The 10,871-nt window shown below is 38.7% G+C and overlaps 1 pseudogene; it reads left to right on the top strand.

The window, feature by feature from the left end:
• The first annotated feature begins 474 nt into the window (after positions 1–474).
• LOC129901826 (5S ribosomal RNA) lies at positions 475–595 on the top strand (annotated as a pseudogene).
• The last annotated feature ends 10,276 nt before the right edge of the window (positions 596–10,871 follow it).

Raw genomic sequence — 10,871 nt, 5'->3', positions numbered from 1 at the left:
CTTCTACAAATCTTCTATAATATCCGTCCATGCCCAAGAAACTTCTAATATCCGAAGGGGACAATGGTCTAGGCTAATTCTAACCGCCTCACTTTTCTTAGGATCAATCATAATCCCTTCACCGGACATAATGTGACAAAGAAAAGCCATGTCCCATAACTAAAACTCACACTTATTGAACTTGGCAAATAGTTACTTATCCCATAACTAAAACTCACACTTATTGAACTTGGCAAATAGTTACTTGTCCCTTAGAGTTTGCAACACAATCCTTAAGTGATTAGTGTACTCCTCATTTTGAGAGTAAACCAAAATATCATCAATAAACACAATTAAAAATATGTTCAAATATTATTTGAATGCCCTATTCATCAAGTCCATGAACGCCGTGGAGGGATTGGTCAAACCAAATGACATGACTAAGAACTCATAGAGGTCATCGTCTTCTTCGATAGATATGCTCCCCACTGGGGAAGGTGCGATCATACCAGCACTAACGTACCGGATCCCATCAGAACTCCGAAGTTAAGTGTGCTTGGGCAAGAGTAATATTTGGATGGATGACCCCTTGGGAAGCACTGTGTGGCTGTGATATGAGATGATATGCATGTATATATACACGTTGGCCATGCATGGCATTATTGATATAAAGAAGTATTGTGGATACGTAACTCCACCGTGAAAAATGATAAGACCCTTTGAGATAGGGGATGTAGCTTTGTAAAAGAACTAGCGTATTGTGAATTCATTAAAGGGGGCAAGTGATACCCACTGGGATAAGGCTAGGACTATGACAAAGTTTGGGACACCGAGCGTTGGAAGATAAGTACTGCCTATTTGAGAATTAGAAACGACTATAAGCCCTAGCTAGTAGTTTATCAAAATAAATGGAAAGTGGCTTCGAATAAATTGCTACGTGACTCGAGTACCCATAATTAGACTGGATTAGCACTTCATGATTGTGTTAAGTTGTCGTACCTATGCAACCAAAGGTATGGAAGATATAAAGAAAGGCATAGATATGGTACAGTATACCGAATGTGTTGGAAAATAATCATACGTATTGGAAAATTGGAAACAAGGGCGTAAGGTAGAACACAACAGATAGTGACATGGGTACACCCTAAAGGGGGGAAGTGGCTTCAACTGAGATCCCATACTAGTACAAGTTAATAAGATCTAAAGGCCAGCAATAAATGGATAGAAGCCATGATACCGGAGATAGTGCGGAGAATTAATAGTAAGGACTTGAATGGTATGACATTAAAGAATAGGTGCATACAAAGGGGATGAATACAACAAGAGAATTACAATGAGAACTTCACATACTATAAAGAATAACCAGGCTATACTCGACTGAAGGTAAGATGTTGGTAACAAAGTTACTGACTACTAATATTGTGGTGTACAAGCAGCAAAACAAGGAAAGGATGAGAGATCTCCCCTATACTGGAATATGAGAAAACTCAAGGGTAAGTAGAGGAAGGAAGTAAGAAACGATACGGGTTTACGTACACACTAGTATGGTGATGCTAAAGCATCTTTCGGGCTATTTTAAGCTCCTACACATATTTGTGTAAAGGGTGCAATATGATGTGTGGTAAAGAAACTGGAAAGAAGTAATGGAAAAGAAATATCACCTGTTCTCTATGCCTACAGGTAATCTACCTTCTTAAAAAGAAATATGAGTTGATACAAGGCCTATGAACGACAGCCAGTACAAAAAAATCCTGAAGCACGCGTAAGACCTTATGAGGCTAGTTAACATTCGGAGACGAATGTTCTAAAGGGGGGAAGGATGTTACACCCCGTACTTTGGTACCTTAGAATGCTTCTTAACCTTCGCAAGTTTCTAGGAAGGATCTTAAGTTTCTTAAAAGTCGTTATGTGAGTTGGATAGTTTATAATGCTATCAAATAACTCCAAGGAAAGGAGATCAAAATGCTTCATAATAAGGAAGATTGGAAATAAGGTTATAAAAATTCGAAAGGAGTTGGAGGCCGAGAAATGAGTCGTAGGACTCGATTGACACGCGTAAACTACCAACTTGGAGGTATTACATACTAAGCTACTTGAGTATACATCGAGCTTAAGTAGCAAGGAATATATAGGCTCTTGAAGTAAGACGAGATTACGAGCTCACGAAAGAGAAATAAGGAAACGACGCACCTACTCGAAGCAAGTAGGTGATGCACCTACTTGGACAAGAAGGTGATGCACCTACTTGGACAAGCAGGTGATGCACCTACTTAGGGTCAAGTAGGTGATGCAGCAGCTTGGGGTGGACCCCACTACCATATGGCAGGATGTGATTGGCCGAATAAGTTGAGGTGGCACCCTAGGAAGCTGCCACGTGTCACCCCTAGGGGGATGCCACGTGGAATCTTCTAAAGAGATATATATACATGTGTAATATGACTTATACTTCAGTTCTTTATCCAAACTTCAGCCAAGAGCAAGGAGAGAAACGTAGAGAGAAAAGAGAGGCAGCCACGGGTTACTCCAATTTAAGGTAAGCCCTCCGATTTGTTCCGTGAATTAATTATTTAAGGTATCCCACGGCTAAAATAAGGGGTTTAATAGCGTAAAATTACTGTTTGGGTCAGCAAAGAAGGGACACAAACAGTCCGCAACTTTCAGCATGATAAGGAGTTTCTGAAGTTAATTTTCAGCAAGTTTGGGAAGCTGTTTGTTAAGGTACGGCTTGGTTCTCTTATCCCACGTTTTGGTAAGGTTTTTACATGATATTAAGGTGTTAATAATTTAAAATCATGGCTTGTAGCATCACCAAACAGATAACAAGCAGTCAACACAATTTCAGCAAGTTTGAAGAAGTTCCGAGGTGCGATTTGGTGAATTTTGACCAATTTCGGGTGAGGTAAGGTCTTCCATTCTAATTTGAAGTTTATGGTGTTGTTATAAGGTGTATTAAACACCTTTTAGGCTGATTTAAGTTTAATAAAATCATGTAAATGCTCGACGATAGACACAATCGAAATTGAAGTCGTCGTAGTCAAATTGTAGTCGAAATGAGGCGTTGTGTGTGTTTAGGCTGCTGCTGGTTGTGTGGTGTGTGTTTCAGGGCCTAAATGTGTCCTAAAATGTGTGGGGTATCTGCTGGTTGTACACACATGACACCCACGCTTCATACGGTAAAAGGTTTTGCAAAACGGAAATTAGAAACCCTATTTTGGTATCGTGGTTTCGAGCGAGTCATTTGCAGGTTGTGTTGTATTATGTTGGTGTGAACTTCTTATACATGTGCTGAAGTTTGTTGTTGTTGGTTGTATGTAGTCATTAGGAGTGTGATTGTAAATTCGGATAGGATATATTATAGGGGAGATGCTGCCCGATTTTCGTTAACTCGTTAACTAGTTAAGGAACTAGTCGAGAAGACGAGCGAGGAAATGGATTATGTGAACACTCGTGTATAACTTAAGGTGCTGAACAGTTAAGGTTTTTTGATACTTGCATTACTTCCATGTTAAATAGGTTTGGAGGACGACGACGTGAGCGTGACAAAGAGTAACCCATAAGAAGGTATGTAAAGCTATTCCTTCTTTTGGCATGTTTTGGTATAAGTATGTAAAGCCTATCTGTTCTTTCTTTTGGGCATGTCTTAGATCAAAGTGACAAGTGATATGTGTATGAAGCTTGGAGTATATCTATTCATGAGCTCTGAACATGATTCATGATTCATAATTCGTGTTCACTGTTGAATGTTAAGACTCTTAAAGTAGTTAAGCTTCCATTCCTCAAGTTTTCTATATGCTGAGAGCTAGTGTATGTAAAGTTATTCTTCCTCTCTGATGGGATGACTGAGATGTAAGTATTGTGTATATGAAGTTTGAATTTATTCCACTCTTAAAACTCTAAGGGTGAGTTAAGACTCTTGTTCACTTCCTACTGATTAGAACTCCTGTAACAAGTTGAGTCATTACTTTTTCAAAGTCTTCCATGTGATAGGAAATGGTACATGTAGAGCTTGTCTTTTCCTACTTCTAGAAAGACTGGACGATAGGTACTATAGAACATGGATTTGGAGATAGCTCCATTTATAGATTCTGGACGTAAATCATAACTTGTACCCACTTCTGAATGATAAGGGCCTTGAAGTAGTTGAACTACAACCCTTGAGCCTCCTATAGGTTGAATAGTGTTGGGATATGTAAGCTCCTATACCTAGGGGCTCTTGAACATGATTTATGATGGTATCTAAGGGATGTTTGATATGTTACAGAGTTTTGTATGCACGTATATGCATTAATATGCATTATATGGATCGGGCCGAACGTACCTCAGCATATTTTGCTATGTAAGGATCGGGTCGTACGTTCCACGACGGATTATGCATTATACGGATCGGGCCGTCGTACCTCGACATTATTATGCATTATACGGATCGGGCTGTCATACCTCGGTATTGTTATACGATATACAGATCGGGCCATTGTTCCTCGGCATTATTATATGATACATGGATCAGTCCGTCGTTCCTCGGCATGTACTTTCTATATACAAGGATCGGGCTGTACATCCCACAACGTTAATGGCCTATATACACCTATCATGATAGATAATGTCTTTGTAACACCGAGTCCCCGAGCGGGCCGGATACGGTATGTGATAGTGGTATACATGACTTATTTTGTAAGGTACAGGTACAGTACCCTATTAAATGTTATACTTGGTTTCCTGCATCCTTGGTTAAGTTGTTATCTCAGTTATGTTATGCTTATATAATCAGTACATATATCGTACTGACCCCCTTTCTTTGGGGGGCTGCGTTTCATGCCCATAGGTACAGATGTTCATTTCAGAGATTCGCCAGTATAGGATTTCCGCTCAGCTATGTTGGAAGTGCTCCACTATTTTAGGGCCTAGCTTTTGGGTACTGGTCCTGCGATGTATATATTTGTTTATGCAGGGGTAAGGCGGGGGCCCTATCCCGCCATATGATGTCATTCCTATTCTTAGAGGCCTGTAGACATATGTATATGGGTTGTTTAGGAGTTTATTTCGGTTATGCCTATGCGATATTTTGTAAAAGCTGTTATGTTGTGGCATCCTTATCGTCTAGCTTTCACTTTCATGGCATGATGCAAATGAAAGAGGCCACATGTGTATGAATATTTTATCACCCACTGGGTCATGTATTTGGTTCCTAGATCTAGGAGGCTATATGAACATAAAAAAGTTTTAACCCATTGAGGTTTTCGTGAGCAGTATTACGTTATACATAGTCCAATTTGACTGTAGTCGACAGTTATGTAAATGGGGGTCCAGGTCGGACCCCAGTCGCGGCCCACGGGGTTGGGTCGTGACACACACCATACCGGTAACAATAATGGGATTTTCCTCCACCTCTTGCCTACAATGAAGAGCATAGAACTGGTTGTTGCATTGACCACCCTTTGGTTCCACTTAAGCACATTGTGGAACTTTGCTTCCAAAAGAAACTTGGCCTTGAGGACGACCATATTTAACCTTACACTCCTTAGCATGATGACCCATCTTGCCACATTGATAGCATATATTTAAATCCTTTAAAAACTCTCCCATGTGGTTCTTTCCACATTTCTTGCATGTGGGGGTAACTTGGAGAATAAGAGCACCTCCTTGAGGTTTAGGGTTGGGAACCCTATTCTTTTCAAACATTGGAGTATTGGAATTTGAAGATCCTTGTCTAGAATATTTTTAGCAAAAAAAGGACGTCAACCACTTCCAGACATAACATGAGAGCAATCACCAACATCGGTCCTTGCCCTCTTGGACTCCCTAGTTTTTTTCTTTAGCTTTTTACTCTCGATTTGTTCCGCATAGATCATAAGTCTAGAGATGTCCATCTCCTGAATCAACATAGCCATCTTACACTCCATAGAAACCACATCTGATATATCCAACACAAACTTACTAATACTAGCTCTTGGGTTGGTAGCCATGAATGAAGAATATTTTGATAATTGGGTGAAATTAAGGGCATACTCCCTCACACTTATTCCTCTTTTCTTAAGATTTATGAATTTTTGTACCTTGGCCTCCCTCAACTCCAATGGGAAAAAGTGACGAAGAAACACTACTTTGAATTCATCCAAAGTCACGGGATCAATCTCTTTAGGCCTCTCACTTTTCCATTGATCAGACCAAATATGAGCAACACCCTTCAATTGGTAAGTAGCCAACTCCGCTCTCTCAACTAGGCTAATCCCCATAATTTCCACAATCTTCTAAATGCTATCATCAAACTCTTGTGGATCCTTTTCAACCTTGGAACCCCAAAATTCCGAAGGATTCATCCTCATAAAGTCACAAACCCTTATTTCCACTATAACCACACTTGGGTTCACGAGGGAAACTACCTCTCGATTGGCTTGATCCATAAAGGCTTAAGCACTTACTTGAAAGGCCTCTTGGAACTCAAAATTGGAGACTTGGTCATTCAAAGGATCATTCAGATATTGTCGCTCCTCCTTAACCATATTCATATGAGTGAGGTATCTTCATGGAGTGTTAGAGAAAGAGACTTATTTCCTAATTTTATTTTTGTTTCTTATTTTTTTCTATAAAGGGTACAAGTTAGTGCATTCCTATTACCCAAAATTTGGTTGAACCACTGCTCTCTTACGATCCTAAGATACAAAAATCAATTAGAAAGATGAATGTGAAAGAGCTCATGGAAGCTCAAGCTTGAGGAAATTGTGGTAATAATGACAATCTTGGGGATGTGGAAGATGCACCCCTACATAATCCTCCAATGTAACAGGGTAGATCACAACAGATGGCCATTGAGTTTGCTCTAGAAGATGATGATCCATACATGTATGATATTGAAGCCACTAGGGAGATAGTTGTTCCTCCACTCCCACCAGGCATGATGTTCACCATAACTAGTACCATACTTAATCTCTTGAACTTGGAAGGACTATTTAAAGGATTGGTTGAAGAAGAGGCACATCAATATTTGGTGAACTACATTTCTATATGCAAAACACGTGGTATCCCTGGGGTTAGCCAAACTACAAGTCTTCTGTGACTATTTCCATTATTTCTATCTTGGGAGGGAATCAAGTGGATAGATGAGCTCCTTCGTGACTCAATCGCAAATTAGAGATAGCTAAAGAAAGCATTCCTAGAGAGTTTCTTCCCACCTTCATGGAAACTACAAATCAAGGATGAGATCAATACGTAAAGGCATCTCCCTCATAAAGCATTATATGATTCATGGTTGAGATTCAGTCAGAAGCTGAAACAATACGGAAATCACAATATCATGGATGAGCATTTGATGGAGATATTCTATAGATCATGCACCTTTATGACTAGGAAAGTATTTAATCAAGCTAATGGTGGATCTTTCATGTCTAAAACTTTCAAGGAAGCATTAGCAATCTTAGATCAATATTCAAAGACTAGCAGGGCTTTACACACTAGAGATTATAAAGTTGGGGTCTGAGCTATACTTTTGAGATGTCCACTATAGAGAGAAGGAATAAAGTAGAGCATGATCAGGATATATCTCACATTAAAACCCATATGGATTTACTGACTAAGATCTTGCTATCCATAGGTGTTGAGAAGGTTAATGCAGTAGGGGGTACAAATATGTATGACTAGACAAAGATAGATTTCAAGGAGGAAGCTAAATATTTGAACAACCAGGGGGTATCCAGAATTACAACTCTAGAAATAAAGGTCGACCTACAAGAATGACTACAACGGTATGTATATTCCCTCTGGGAACAGAGATCGAGCTGTGACTTGTTCAGGAAACTAAAAGTTGGAGGACATGGTGACATAAGTTCTGAAAAAGGCAGAGTCAACTAATGCAGGTGTCAAAGACTTGAAGGGAGACTTGTTTAACATCGGCCAGCTAGTATACTCATACTCCACTACAATTAAAAGGTTAGAGCAACATATAGGTCAGTTATCTTCAATATTTAACCAAAGGAAGAATGGCACACTTCCTAGTGAAAATGTGCAGAACTTGAAGAAAGATGGGAAATGAATGGCAATTAGAACTAGCAGAATTGGTGCATTAAATATAGGTCAGTTATCTTCACCTTCAAGCTCGCTTACAACCTACACCATTGTAGTGCTCTTTCTACAAGTTTGTTTTGAAAAAAAGGAGGACCCAGGAGCATTCATTATCCCATGCAAAATTGGTGCATTAATTTTTTCTAGGGCTCTATGCAACTTAGTAGCTACTATCAACTTGATGCCACTTGTGATCTACAGACAGTTGAGCTTGGGAGCCCCCAAACCGACTATAATAAGGTTGTTGATGGGTGGCAGATAAGTGAACAAGCCCATAGGGATCCTTTGTGATATGTTGAAAAGAGTTGACATGTTCATATTTCTTGCTGATTTTGTCATATAAGACAGTGAAGTGGACTTTAAAGTCCCCATAATCTTGGGCAGGCCATTTTTGGCGATGGGCAGAGCATTAGTAGACATGGAAAGACGCAAGCTCACTTTCATCCTTAGTAATGAAGAAGTGAAATTCAATGTTTGTAAATCCACAAAGCAGCCAAGGGACATCACTATGATATCCGTGATTGACATAGCAGAGGAAGCAGTTATTGAGGAATCTATTGAGGAGAGGTTCATTGTCGAGACATTAGCCTTCATAATCATAAACTTTCTAATTTTTGACCCGTTTTGGTCCCTAACTTAAAAGTCGAACACTTGCAAAAGTAGCACCCAAAGAATTATATTTTTCTTAGCATCATTCATTTTAATAAGGTAATTAAATGCTCATGATAAGTGTGCACAATGACTTTAGTGCCAAGCAAGTAGGATCTAAACTTTTCAAAAGCAAATACTACGGTAAGAAACTATTGTTCGCTCATTGTGTAGTTCATTTGAACAATATCAAGAACTTTTATAGCATAGTATATGGGATAAAAAATCTTCTTAAACATTTTAGTAACACTACACCAAGTGCTACCCCACTCACATCAGATATAACTTTCAACGGTTGTTCCCAATCAGGTGTAATGATAATAGGTGATGAAATCAACTTCTCTTTCCACTTTTCAAATACCTTCACACTTGCTTTATCAAAAACAAATTTCATCTCCTTCTAGAGTAGTTTGCATAATGTATGTTCTATATTTGAGAAGTTTTTGATGAAGAGGCGATAAAACACAATATGTCAGAAAGAGATTTTAATATCATTGATAGAGATAGGATGGGCAAAATTTCAATCACCTCAAACTTTGTTTGGTCATCATAAATGCCCTTGTTTGAGATCTTATGGCCCGACACTATGCCCTTTTTTCACTATAAATTGACAATTCTCCCAATTTAGCCTAAGACTCTATTCTTCACACTATCAAGTACATCGCTAAGATGAGCCTACCAATCATCGAATAAGCATCAACCACCAAAAAGTCTTCGATGGAAACATCAATTGTGTCCTATACCATGTATGATAATATGGAGATCATGCAAAGTTGAAAAGTCGCCGCTCTATTACGCAATCCGAAGAGCATTCTTTTGAAGGCAATCATCCCATATGGGCAAGTAAAAGTGGTTTATTCTTAGACTTTAGGTGAGATTGAGATCTAATTGTCCCAAATAACTATCAAGATAATAGTACCATCCTTTTTCAGCAAGACAATCTAACATTTGGTCCATGAACAATATCATAAAGTGATCTATTTTTATCCATGTGTTCAACTTGTGATAATCCATGCATACTCTCCAACAAGTCATCGACCTCATCAGAATGAGCTCATTCTTTGAATTTACCACCATAGTGATACCTCCCTTCTTCAGTACATATTGAACATGACCTACCTATTTACTATCGGCAATTGAGTAAACCACTCCAGTATCTAACCCCTTGATAATCTCCTTTTTGATGACATCTTGCATAGGTGGATTGTCTCTTTTGGTTCTCAATGCACGGTTTACAATTTGAAACGAGTTGGATTTACAAAGAATATATGCCCAATTGGATGTATGTGTTATTTTTTATAGACCATCCAATCACTTTTTTAAAGTGCCTCAAAATAAATGTCAATGCTTCCACTTCCCTTTTGTTAAGATCAATAATTAGTATGACCGGAAAAGTGTTTTCAGGCCTCAATAACGCATATTGCAAGTTATAATAGAGGGTAATGCAGGAAGTTAATCAATGGATAGTTTTGCATGAGGGGTTTTTATATTTTTCAGATCTAAATCAAGCTTCTTTGGTGCAAAGTTATACTTCCCCAAACCATCTAATGCACTAATCATATCACCGAACTCCCCAATGAGCTCTCCATCAAAATTTATGATCACGACTGCATATGTATCAACACCCAATTTCTCCTTAATAGGTATCTCAGGTTGTACTTCATCAATAAGATTGATTACAGAGACAACTAGAAGGTCGTTATGATGTTTTATTGATCGACATACATTAAAAACCTCTTCTTCATTTTTCAACCTAAACTTCAATTACCAGTCTTCATATCAACTAATGCACGTCCAGTGGCCAAGAATGTTCTTTCCAAGATGATAAGAACCTTAAAGTCTACCTTATAGTCAAGAAAGACAAAGTCTATTGGGAATATGAATGATTCGACCTTACTAGAATATTATCTAGAATGCCTACGGCTTTCTTCATAGTACGATCTGCCATAAGGAGCCACATTGACATCGGTTTGGGAGCTCCTATGCCCACTTTTGAAACACTACTATAAACATCAAATGTTAGAACTCAAGTCGCATAAAGTTTTGGAAAAGTTGAACGCTCTAATAGTACATGGTATAGTAAATGCTCCAAGATCCTCCTTTATTTGCACTAGTGAGAGTGTAGCTATTGTACTACAATGACGTAAGTTATCGGATGGTTCATAGCTTACAGTTCTCTTCTGTGTAAC

This window comes from Solanum dulcamara, chromosome 8 (assembly GCF_947179165.1).
Source record: "Solanum dulcamara chromosome 8, daSolDulc1.2, whole genome shotgun sequence".
In the NCBI taxonomy this organism is placed as follows: Eukaryota; Viridiplantae; Streptophyta; class Magnoliopsida; order Solanales; family Solanaceae; genus Solanum; species Solanum dulcamara.
Note: the sequence above shows the minus strand (reverse complement) of the source record. Positions and strands in the feature narration are given on the sequence as shown.